We start from the raw sequence: 12,206 nt of genomic DNA on the forward strand, positions 1-12,206 counted from the left end.
TAGATAGGGGAGTTCGAGGTATTATGGAACATTTGAACTTAAAAATATTTCTTATTTTGTAAAGTAATTAATAATAACATTTAACAATGTTTATGAAAAGTGTATATATAAAGTACAAGCAATAATTTGTGTTATCTGCTGTACAGGTAATTTAAATTTTCTTTTAGCTTCACGCTGTATCCTGCTGTAGGAACTCAACGCCGCGCCGTGCCTTGACACCAGAGCAAAGAAATTAAAATATTAAATGTTTCATTTACTCGAGTGGAAATCGAACCCACAACCTATCGCGTTTATAGTCACACACTTGTGCCCCTGCGCCATGATTAGCCCCTGGTAATATAAGTGATTAATGATGATGTCGTGATGTAAGTAAATTATTTTAATGTAGGAGAATTAACGGAAAAGGTTTCCTTAACGATTACATTTTCATAAATTATATTTCAAATTTATTATTTTGTTGAAATGTGGAATAGATTGCAGCAAACTCTATAATGCCAGCCAAATAATCCCGTAATATATTAGCCATACTCTCTATAGTAACATACAAAGAGAAACAGAGAAAAATAGAGGAATTTATTTCTGACTATCTCGCAAATAGATGAAAGGTACATGTATTTAATAAGAATCATGATAGAGCTAGTGATTGATTACTATTTTGAGATGATGTGTCCATGTCAGGATGGCCGAGCGGTCTAAGGCGCTGCGTTCAGGTCGCAGTCCACTTCTGTGGGCGTGGGTTCGAATCCCACTTCTGACAAGATTATTTTTATTTGCTTTTTTATACACTTTATTCTTCTTTAAAATAAAAAAAGTATATCTTATTCTTTTTTTTGGTTTTTAGTTGCCACAAATCGTATTTGGTATGTTATTGAAGTCTCTTTATACAATTCAATTATAATTATTAAGATTCACATAATAAAAAGCATAATATATAAAATAATGAAACATTTAAATAAAAAAACAACAAATTAAAAATTAATAATGTATTTTTCATTAAATATGCTAATTTAAGTAGTAATTAAAATTATAACAATTAAATAGTAAGTACACAGGAAATAGAATTCTTTTGTGAACGCATTGCGTGCTTAATGCGCATGAATCTAAATTTTATTATTTTTATATTTACTTTTTTAATTTTTACAACGCAACAAAAGACTTCTGCCGTTTTGTTTTATAACTGATTTTTTAATTAATTGCACCTACACAAAGCGCAATTAATACTCTAACATTTACTTTATCTTTTAGGGTAACTTTTAAGGGAAAAAGGAATCCTTATAGGATCATTCTGTTGTCAGTCTTTCTATCTGTCTGTCTGTCAAGAGCCTTTATCTCAGGAACGCTTTGAGATATCGAATTCAAACCATTTACTCATATCTACCCCATGATTTCCTAAAAAAAATATCCTACATTTACTTAAAAAAAAGGTATTGGTACGTATTTCGACACCGTAAAAAATATTTTGATAAAATATAATAATATCAATTGTGTTTCAGAACACCGTGCTCTTTGCCTAACCTATAAATAACAGATAGGAGAAGCTTAAAAAGGAATAAGTTTATAAAAATACATAAATCAAAAAACTCTACTTCACGCTGTATACAGCACAAAGCAAGGTAGGTAGAGGGAACCTAGTGATAAAATACTCCGTTCCCCACTTTCTGCCAAATTCTGCAGACATTGCCTATTGAGTGGCAGAACTCAACGCCGCGCTTTGCTCGGCACCAGAGCGAAAAAAGGAAATATAAATAAATATTTAATAATATTGTATGTGTATTGTTACGAACTCACGCTACCCATTTTTATCTTTTCTATTATTATTTACTCTTCAATGATAAATTACCCACAATGTGAAAACAAATTGATAACGATTGATGGAATTATTTTATCATACATACACATACTTATGAGTATAGTCTAGTCTATGAACCGAAAATGTACTTACATGCATATATTTGAATATTATCTTAGTTCTTGATACGTTTACGTTAACGCCTACGTGCTAGCGTAAACGTAAATAAAACGGTACGTAGGTACATTCAATAACTCAAAATAAACTAAACTCATTATGATTATTGTGTCACGCAAGTTAAAAAACATGCTTACAGTTTGATTTATAGAATTCCTCCGAAAATAAAAACCGTTGACCGATAAGTTTATATTTTTAGTTGATATTTAAGTTGATATTTTTTTTCAAGCTGGAAATTTTAAATATTGTTGTATTCTATTGTAATATATTATTTATTATTATCGCTTATACGTATGAATAGGCTTCGTTTGCATCGTGCCGTAGAAATCTCGTACACCTTTCACTTCCGTGTCAGATCATTTCCTAACGCTGTAATGTTTCACGGGATTTCAAGCGTCAGTCGTTTTGGTGGCTTTTCTATTATAGCTGAAGAGTTATTCTATTTTAGGTTAAACGCAACTATCTCAGAAACAATTGGTTCAATTTTTTTCTCGTGTTGAATTTCTTCTCTCTCATCTTTCTCTATTCATCTCTTACATATATTTGACCGAATAAGCGGAGCCGCAAAATTAATTAAGTGGATTTATATTTAATATCAGCTATTTCTATATTTGGATTAACACCATTTTAAATTTTCTCCGAATAAATCCGGTAAAACGTCTCCATATTTTTATAGAAACATTTCAGATTTTTACACTTTCAATATCAGACTATGCTATAGTAAATTCGATTTGCTATAGCGTTGGTACTAAAATAAATAATACATTTCACTTCGGTCGGTAGTGGCGGGCACAGGTGTGTCATCTTGGATATTTGTGTTTTACTATTTCGAGAACTAGATTTACTTTTAGATAGCTTTGACACCGTTTCCGATACCATTTGTATAAGGAATGACACTATATTTATTGTTTTGTTATATTATTTGGTTCTTTAAATATAAAGGTTGAGTATATTTAAATACTTAGTACATTTTGGAGGTAAACAGCTTTAAGCTTTTTCTCCCATAGTAGGGCAGGCAGAAGGAATCAGTGTTGAGACATTTCTTTCCTCATTTACCGCCAAATTTTCTGGATATTATGTTTTGAGTGGCGGAATTCAACTCTACGTTCTATCTTGTTACCAAAGCTTGAATTTTTTTTATAATTTGAATTCTCGAATCCGCAACAGTCAGTCAGGCCAGGAATACAAGTTTACAGAACGGAGATATAATGGGTAGCTGGAAATTTAATAAATTCAAGATTTATTATTTATAACCTATTTACCTTACATACATATACTACTACGTGCTAGCGTAGAATCATCCTTTGATAAAATTTATGTAATTACATTTTTAATACAGGAAACAAAACTAATATTATTTTATTCTTAATCCTCATTGTTTCATACAGCGCCAGCTACGGTTGAAATTGAAAGCTGTTCTGTAAATTTTGCAAAGTTTCGAAAAGCAGCCAAAGATGGCGCTTGTAGTATTACACAAGAACAAAAGCTCAGATTGAAACCTTTGAATAATAATTTAAAGTTTCCTTACAGATGTCGCTTACTTAAAGTTCACATTAAAATGTGTTTTTTTACTATTATTTGCAATTACGTATTTTTAAATGAATAATAAATCAAATTAAAGTTTTTTTTCGATACATTGTAACATATGGTTGCCTGTAAAATAAAAGCTGCATCCTGAGGTTGCCATCATTTGAATAAATTTTTTCCATTCCAGATGAGTGTGAGAAAAGGAGACGAAATGAAAAATCAGGATGGTCAATTTTGACGCTAGATTTCTCCGTCTTTCTCTGTGATTCTCTGTCTGTAAAAGGTGAAAGAAACTGATAAATGTTATGCGACCCTTTCTACATTAAAGGGTCGCATCGTTATAGTTTTTTCTATATAACTCCCGTTTAGACAAAGTAGGTAAAGATGAATTAATAACGAAAACGCAGGTTTTTAATTAATTATAATTTTTACTAAAAATTAATTATTAATTTAAATATATATGTATAAAGTACGCTTTATTTTCTACAATTCAATAAGAAATATCCTTTTTACGAGAAAATACACGTTCTTTTGATATATGTAAAGGTTTCAGCACGCCTGAAAAACTTCTCATTAGAGAGCTTTGTCTTTTGTAGGACTACTTTAATATATGTTGTAATTTGTCCTTTGTATACTTATATAAATGTCGTTTACTTCTAGTCCCTTTTAAATAAGAAAGATTTTTTTGTCCAGCATATTGCATATTATTTGGCTATTTTTATAGATATTGCGTGCTGAGTTGCAGAACTTAACGCCGAGCCGCTGTTGAGAATCGAACCCACAGCCGTCGCGTTTTCAGACGCTGTGAAATATTTCTAATTATTCTGTTAAAATAACATACCCTGGTATAATTTAATTTACGGTATATTAACTGCACTCTAAGATGCTAATTAGCGTCTAATTAATATTAAGCCGAACAAAATACGTTTGGACTAATTTCACATAAAGTAATGTCAATTGACGTCTCTGAGTGCGCCTGTCTGTGGAGTACGGATGCTTTTGAACCTGAGAGCTCTTGCTCAGCCGATACTTCTTCTATTCTTCTATCCTTGTGATTCTTTCTATTATTGTTATGGTTATTTGCCTAGTTTCAGGAAATTTTCTTATTGTTACATAAGGGCTTTTTTAGCAGAGTAGCAGAGTAAGTAGGGGGAATAAAATTCTCAACGTAATTTTGTAGTTTAGTGAGTTTGTGTTTGAATATACATGCAATGGTTGGAAAAGGATCAATCTCTACTTGTAGGAATGATTCAATTTAAGCTACTATAATTTTCTTACTGTTGGAAGACAAGACGTAGGTACTTATGAATCTCCAAGAAAATATACCAGAAAGATAAAAAAAACTTCTTTATCTATATGTATGAACTAATAAAGAGAATTGAACGTAAGATAACTGAGTACTTGATTCCAGACTTCCAAATGATCAAGACATTTTCTATATAAAGATAGTCTTCGGAAAGTGCAACTTATTTTACTGCACTCAAATCAAATTTTATTGCTAGCAATATAATTTTACTGCATATTTATGCAGTTAATACAAAATTTCGACATATGAGTGTGATTTAAATTTTCTTTTCTAGAAATGAATGTAAATATTTTTTACCTTTTTTGAAATTGTGTTGAATTCATTTTGAATGCAAAATATTTAATTTAATTTTTATGTAAAAATGCTAGTTAAATATTCATATTAGTAACTCATATTTCATGCCGTAACTATTGTACTGTCGTAATAACTATTAAACAGTCAAAGAGAGTACATCCGTCAAAGTTGCATAAATATAAGAGTTGTTTGTGGCTTCGATTCCCGCTCGGGTGATGAATTATTTTTATTTTCTCGCTCTGGTAACATAATAAAGTGCGGCGTTAAGTTAATTCAAAACGCAATGTCTAATAAATGGACAGAAATTAGGGATCGGAGTGTTTTGACATTAGGTTCCCTCTACCTACTCTACTTTAAGTACGATACACCGTAAAACTACAAAAAATATAAAGCTAAACTTAAATTTCAGTTTGCTTAAAAAAAACACAATGGAGTCACATGAATATATTATAACAAAATGATGTCTATGATATTTTATAACGATGTTTTTTATAATAATTCTTAATATTTTACTTAAAGATCTTAATTTAAGTAAAATGCAATCAAATTATATAAGTAAGGTATTTTTCAAAAATATGCTTAAAAACTAAAACTACATATAGGCCAAAATTTATATCGTATGTTTAACGTTAAAGTTACCTACCTTAAAGTTACCTATGAACAAATTTGTTTTAATCGGCTTAGCAATTTTAAATTTTTAACCACCAAAAAGCTTTCATATACAAATGTTCATAGTATGTACGTACATAACATATACAATAACGCTTCCAAAGAAGATGACGATATTATTACAATAATCAGAATATAATCATAATAAATTAGAATAAAAATAATTATAAAATAATAACCTGAATTTATTCTATTGTATTATATAACATTGAATTTTGGGTACGGAAATCCGATTTCAAACAATATCTTGTTCCTCTCGTAATTAAAATTAAACCATGTAAATAATACGTAATTAATATTAATCTTAAATTAGGAGTCAGCGACTTCCCTCAATAAATAAATTAATAAATAATAAATAAATGCTTTAATAAATAGAATAAAATTCAATATAACGTAATAACCGCTGCAAAACAAAAATACCCAACTAGATATATTTTCAATGTTCGTCAACGACAAGTACCTACATAGTTCTTGAAACAAATAAAATTTGAGCTCACTTTATTGTTTCGAGTTCCACTGCAAACTAGAGTTGTCGGAGTGGAGCGATCGCTGGTAACTACCTGGTTTAAGTTTCTATTAATAAAATATGTTATTATGTCGTGGCATATATAAAAATATTAATTTTTGTTCAATTCTAAGTTAAGTCTTTCTTGGGGGGTATTAATTAATTTTATATCTTCGCTTTGATATCAAGACCGAGACTCCGTCCGCTATGCAATAATAGATAGCCTCATTTTTTTATACATCCCGCAAGTAGTAGGATCTTAATATATACTTATGTACGATATATGTATAATTACTCATGTAATTATACCGATTTCTGGAGATATTGTCAGTTTAGTCGTTGAATTGTACTTTACTGTGTTACCAGAACGACGAAATATTTAGTCATCAAATATTTATATTCCTCGGGTGGGAATCGAGCCCACAGCTTGTCGCGCTTATGATCAGTCCTACACCACCACTCATTAATATATATATTTTTTTATTATATTGGTAAGTTAAAATGAGTATCGACAGAACTCTAACTATAAAGAAGTTACGCACCAAAAAAAAGCAATACGGAGTTAGGTACAGATAGCGTCTGTTGTAAACGCGATCGTTCGCTTTCCATTCGGGTGATGAAATTTTAGCTCGTCGTTGGGTTCCACCACTCAACTCACCAGGTCTTCAAAATTGTGAAGCGAAGCTAAAAGAAAAGTCATTTACTATGCAATTAAATTGGCGGGAAAAATTAATATAGAAAAATTATTATAGCTACAATAACGTTGACGTTAAAACGAATGTCTGCGCTCAAGCTGTTCTAAACATAAAATAAATTCTTTCACTCGCTTAGGAAAATATAATTTTCTAGACCTTTTCGCTTTATTATTAAATGTGATGTATTTATGATATTAAATTATGTTTTAATTTACCTTATTAAAAAATATTTAAGGTACTACCTTTAATTTTTACTAATGTTAAGAATTGCATACAATAAACAAATAAAATTGAACAAAAAATAATTATTATTCAGATATTTATTCAAATTCAAAATTAGAACACCGATCCTATGCCAAAACACACACCGGTCTGTCATAATAATTCAAAGTGAGAAATATAGTAAATCCAATTAAATTATCAATTACGTGTTATTTTCGCAATCTAATAGTGAAACCACGTGTCAGTGGATGTCAGAATGTGGTTTAACACGTTACGCCTAGAAAACCAACAGACAAGACGTAGTCAGTTAATTTTCACTTTTAGAATAGACTTATTAAAGTGTAGTTTTAATTAAATTTAATTTTCCGAACCGAACCAAAACCAAAACCCTGCCCTTATTATTACCGGACGGAGGAATTAAAAACAATTCGTTGCCCCGACTGGGAATCGAATTTATTACCGACGATCTTGTAATCGGACTTTATGCGTCAGCGCTACAACGGTTTCAATATTATTTTCACAACTAAATGAAGACAGTCGTAGCCAAAATGTTGTCAGTGACCATTCCGTACGAAATATTCGTGTTAAACGGCACCAGAATAATCTTGGCCGCTTCTCCTTCTAAATAAATCACAAATATGTTTAAAACTAGTCGCATATTGGTTTTTTATGTTCTCATAAGCTTCACATTTCAGTTTTAGTTTTTTTTTTATTGATTCATAAAATACTTTAGTAGTTACAATAAAAGTTTTTGTTGGAGCGCTGGTCCGAATTACTAAAATGAATTTTATTAGTCTTTTAGTATATTTTAGATTGGTTTAGTATGGTCTGAGTACTTTGGTTCTTAGCAATAAAGTGGTACAAAATTACGGTACAGGTCAAAAGTATTAATTCTTTTCCAACTTCTTTGCGTTGAGTAGCGCCACTCAAAACGGAATGCCTCCGGGTAAAGTGGAGAACGGAGTGTCTAACCCTAAGCTCTACCTACCCTACTATATGCTGGATACATCGTGAAGCTAAAAAACTCGCTGCAAATACGACGATAGTGTGTTCGATTCCCGCTCGAGAGATTGAGTTATTTTCACTATATATTTGCTCTGGTAACACGACTCAGTGGTTCCCTTTACGTAGCGTGGAGTTGTGCGGCAAGGGATAAATTATGAAGCGAAAAGAAATGACACTGTGAAAATCTTCCTTCTTTTAAAATTGGTTAAAAATCTTTTCTCGTGAAAAATCAAAGTACTCCAGCAAGAGTGATGTTTGACCTAACGACGATCAACAACCATTAGTTCACAAGTTCTATTCGTCTTTTAAAAATAAATCTTGTAAAGAGTTACATTTATCTTTTCTATTTCAAGTTAAACTAGTATTGCTTTTATGTTTTATGTGAGAATATAAATACTTGTGCAGATACTCATTAGAAACTCTTTTAGTTATTACCTATTTAAGAAAACAATTCAAAAAAAAATAAAAAAATAAGCTTACTTTCTCGAGAGTATGAATACAAACTATATTGACATGCTAATATTGTCCTTGGCTTAAATATCCCGCTTAGCCTCTCCTCTCAAATCTGTTGACGGAAACACTTTAATAAAATACATGTGATTTTTGTTATTATGTAAATCTGGATTATTTATTATAATAGTGCTGAAATAATATATATATATATTATTTGTCGTACTTTAAATTATAATACCACTTGTATTACGATCGCACGTAATACATGTGGTGTTATAATTTCTACTTTGTTTTTTAAATTTTTTATCTTTAAGCAAAGGCTCTTTTCGTCTTTTTTTAAATAAATAAGGTTCATTAAAAAAATAGAACTTTAATCAAAATACAGCTACAGTCCGTGAGGTGTAAGCTGAATTTTGTATTAGTGTAAGTGTTCATTTTACGTTCTACAATAAATGGTCACTCACACAAATGCAAAGATTAGCTTATGCCTCGCGAACTATTTATAAAAAAAGTAAATGAACTGCAATTATGGAAAAAAAAAATTCTTGAGACCCAAAATATAAAGTAAACATAATAAAATTCTTCTTATATAGACATTGCGAGGTCTGAATAAAATATGTTAAGCATATATCTAATTTCTATATATATAAAATAAACGTACAAACACTTAGCCTTTCCTCGTTATATATCATTTTTGGTTTTCACTCGTATGTAATCACGATCGTGAGTTAGCTTCTTCTAAGCTAAAATTTTACAGGAACATTATTACACCATGTTAAAGTCTATCTTAGTTTAGTGGATGACATACGATGTTTGTCACTTAGATCCCCATTCCTTCCCAATGAGGCGTTGAGTTCTGTTATTCACATTTTTTTATATATAATCAGGAGTTGCGGGGTTAAGCTCTGCAACTGACCTTTCTCATGAGACATCAAAAACGCTTGCTAGAAAACTCATATATGCATCAAAAGGCTACTTTCTTCTTAAGACTAAAGTAATTATTGAGAAGTAATCAGTTATATTATTAACCTATTAAGAGTATTTAAAATTATTTGTGTAAAACTATTATATAAAGAAATACTAAAATATGAAAAGACTATACAAAAACAACATTGAATAAAAAAAATATAATAACCCAATTATTATTTTTATATATTAGACATCGTTAATAAGAAAAAAAAGGATTTTCAAGAAGGAAAAGGAAACGAAGCGACTGCGGCCTATTAATTCCGCCCTTGAACTGGATTTCGATCCACAATCATTAGGGACGTGGTTAGCCGAACTACCACAAAAGGCACTCAAATTAGGTAGCGCTTAGATGTAGCATTGGTAACGAGTGCCTTAACGAATATCTTCTGTTAAATTCTATATTATATATGTTTGGAAAATTAATATTAGAGCCACTTAAAGGATAACCATATCGCATAGGAATTGGAATGGGTTCATTTGAACATTTTTGTCATAAAAATTATTACTTATATTTGAAATATTTATGTGTTGGGATTTGTTTAAAGTTAAAATGAGAAAATAATTTAAAATAACAATTTTAAGATTGTACATAGTGTAATAAAGAATATTATATATTTTTTAATCGATGTTTAACATTTTAAGCACGCATATTAAACATGATTCAGCTATAGTTAATGACAGAGCAAAATAAATAAGGCAACTAGCACAAAAGACTCTCAAATTATATTAACTTGTTTTCTCCCCACGGAATACTGTAGCAAAGTATTGTATAAATGATAAATAAAAGCTGAGTTTTTTTGTATTACAATATTGTAGAGTTTATAATGGCCTTTTTAAAATAATAGAGTCATAAATGGAAAATTTAGTAAGTAGTTTTCTTTTAACGGACTTAAAAATGTTTTCGTCTAAGTGGTAATTGCATTAAAAACTAATTTAGAGATTTAGTAGCACAACTTATAAGCACTGACGGAATGTAAATAATTTTAAATGTCATTTAAATACTTTCGAGATACAATATGGTAGTATTATTATTTTTTTTAACTTGACGCTCGTCCCACATAACGCAGACAGAGAAAATAGTGTCAATATATTCTGTTTTCATTGTCTGTCTGAATTCAAGACATTATTTGTTAAAGAACGAAGTAATAAAAATTATTTATTCCCCCAAATAGAGAACCTATAACTACAGTTAGAAGCTGTCCCACTGGCCACGGTGGCCTCTATGGTATCATTATGTTTTACCTATCTTCTCTCAAGCTCTAATGACACTAATTAAAGATCGAAAATATATTTAGTTTGAGGGTTAAATATATACTACATTTTCGTAAGAGAACTGTCTGGTCTGTTTAAAAGGTGTTAGTGTTATAAATAGTCAAGTATATTTGAACGGAACTCCGGCGTTTTGGCTAGGAAGAAGTTTTATTTATAGTATAGTTTACTATCAACATTTTAATCGACTTACCTATTTTCTTCTATCTGAGCTTTTTGCGGCAAAAGCTTATTTTAAATGGTCAGTTTATAAAATAAATTTTGTAATCATTTTAAAGAATACGGTGACCAACTTACTAAATAAAATTTGAGTTCCGTTACCTACATTCCGCTATTCTTATTCCGCAAGATACAAATCTCTGATTTTGTAATGGCATGTTGTATTCATAATTTTGTACGTTTTCCCGCCAAAACGGAAAGTAACGAAGTACGGCTTTTTATTCTAGTCCACGCAGACGAAGCCGCGAGCGTAACACTAGCTAAATATACAACCATACATAATGTGCCACATTGTTCATAATTCTCATACACAATGATTCATTATTCTATGACGAATTTATAATTCTTATGATAAATATAATACGCGAACCACAAAACATGCAAAGCTAGCATTAAGCTTATCTTTTGTTGCGCATTTCAAAAACCTATTATTTCAAAATGTATTTATTTACTTTATGATTAACAACAATATATTATTTATTTATTTGATTTCTTTATACAGAACCCAACGCTGCTCTTTGTCTGGTTACCAAAGCGACGAAATTATATTTTTCACTTCCTCGAGTGGGAATCAAACCCAGAGCTGGCTTTCCAAACCACACAAATAAAAAAAAAATATTACAGTAAAGGCTGTAAAAGTAAATGGATCTATTTTCATAAGTTTCATTTTAGAGTCGCGGTAAGCAGAATACCTACTAAAAGTGATAGGTGAAGGTTACGCGACTTACTTTTGATAATATTTGCATTCATGTTATATCAAAAGTGATTTCTATTATAAATATTCTTAGATTGAGGCCAGGCGTGGGACAGGGGCACAACTGTGCCACTGTAAATAATAAATATATATTTAGGACGGCTCCCATAGTTGTTGGGTTGTGGGTTCGAGGCCCCCTGGAGGAAATAAAATATTCAAGTGGTAAAGCTCTGGTGATGATGTAAAGCTAGGTTGTTTAGCGCTGGTTCCAGATACATTGGGTTACGTCAAAATTAATAACGTCAATTAATATAACTTACAGCTTTCGTCTATGTCTAGGACTATCCAACATGAAGTTTTATTTATTATTTAAAATAATAAACTTCTTTACGAAAACCGCGGAAAACTTTTTT

General features: G+C 30.5%; 1 non-coding gene across 1 annotated transcript; it reads left to right on the forward strand.

The window, feature by feature from the left end:
- Window positions 1-673: 673 nt before the first annotated feature.
- TRNAL-CAG (transfer RNA leucine (anticodon CAG)) lies at window positions 674-757 on the forward strand. Its single transcript has one exon. It is a non-coding gene; the product is annotated as a tRNA-Leu (tRNA).
- Window positions 758-12,206: the final 11,449 nt, after the last annotated feature.

The sequence above is a fragment of the Heliconius melpomene genome, chromosome 18 (assembly GCF_056956725.1).
Source record: "Heliconius melpomene rosina isolate 202511_hmr_F chromosome 18, ASM5695672v1, whole genome shotgun sequence".
NCBI lineage: Eukaryota > Metazoa > Arthropoda > Insecta > Lepidoptera > Nymphalidae > Heliconius > Heliconius melpomene.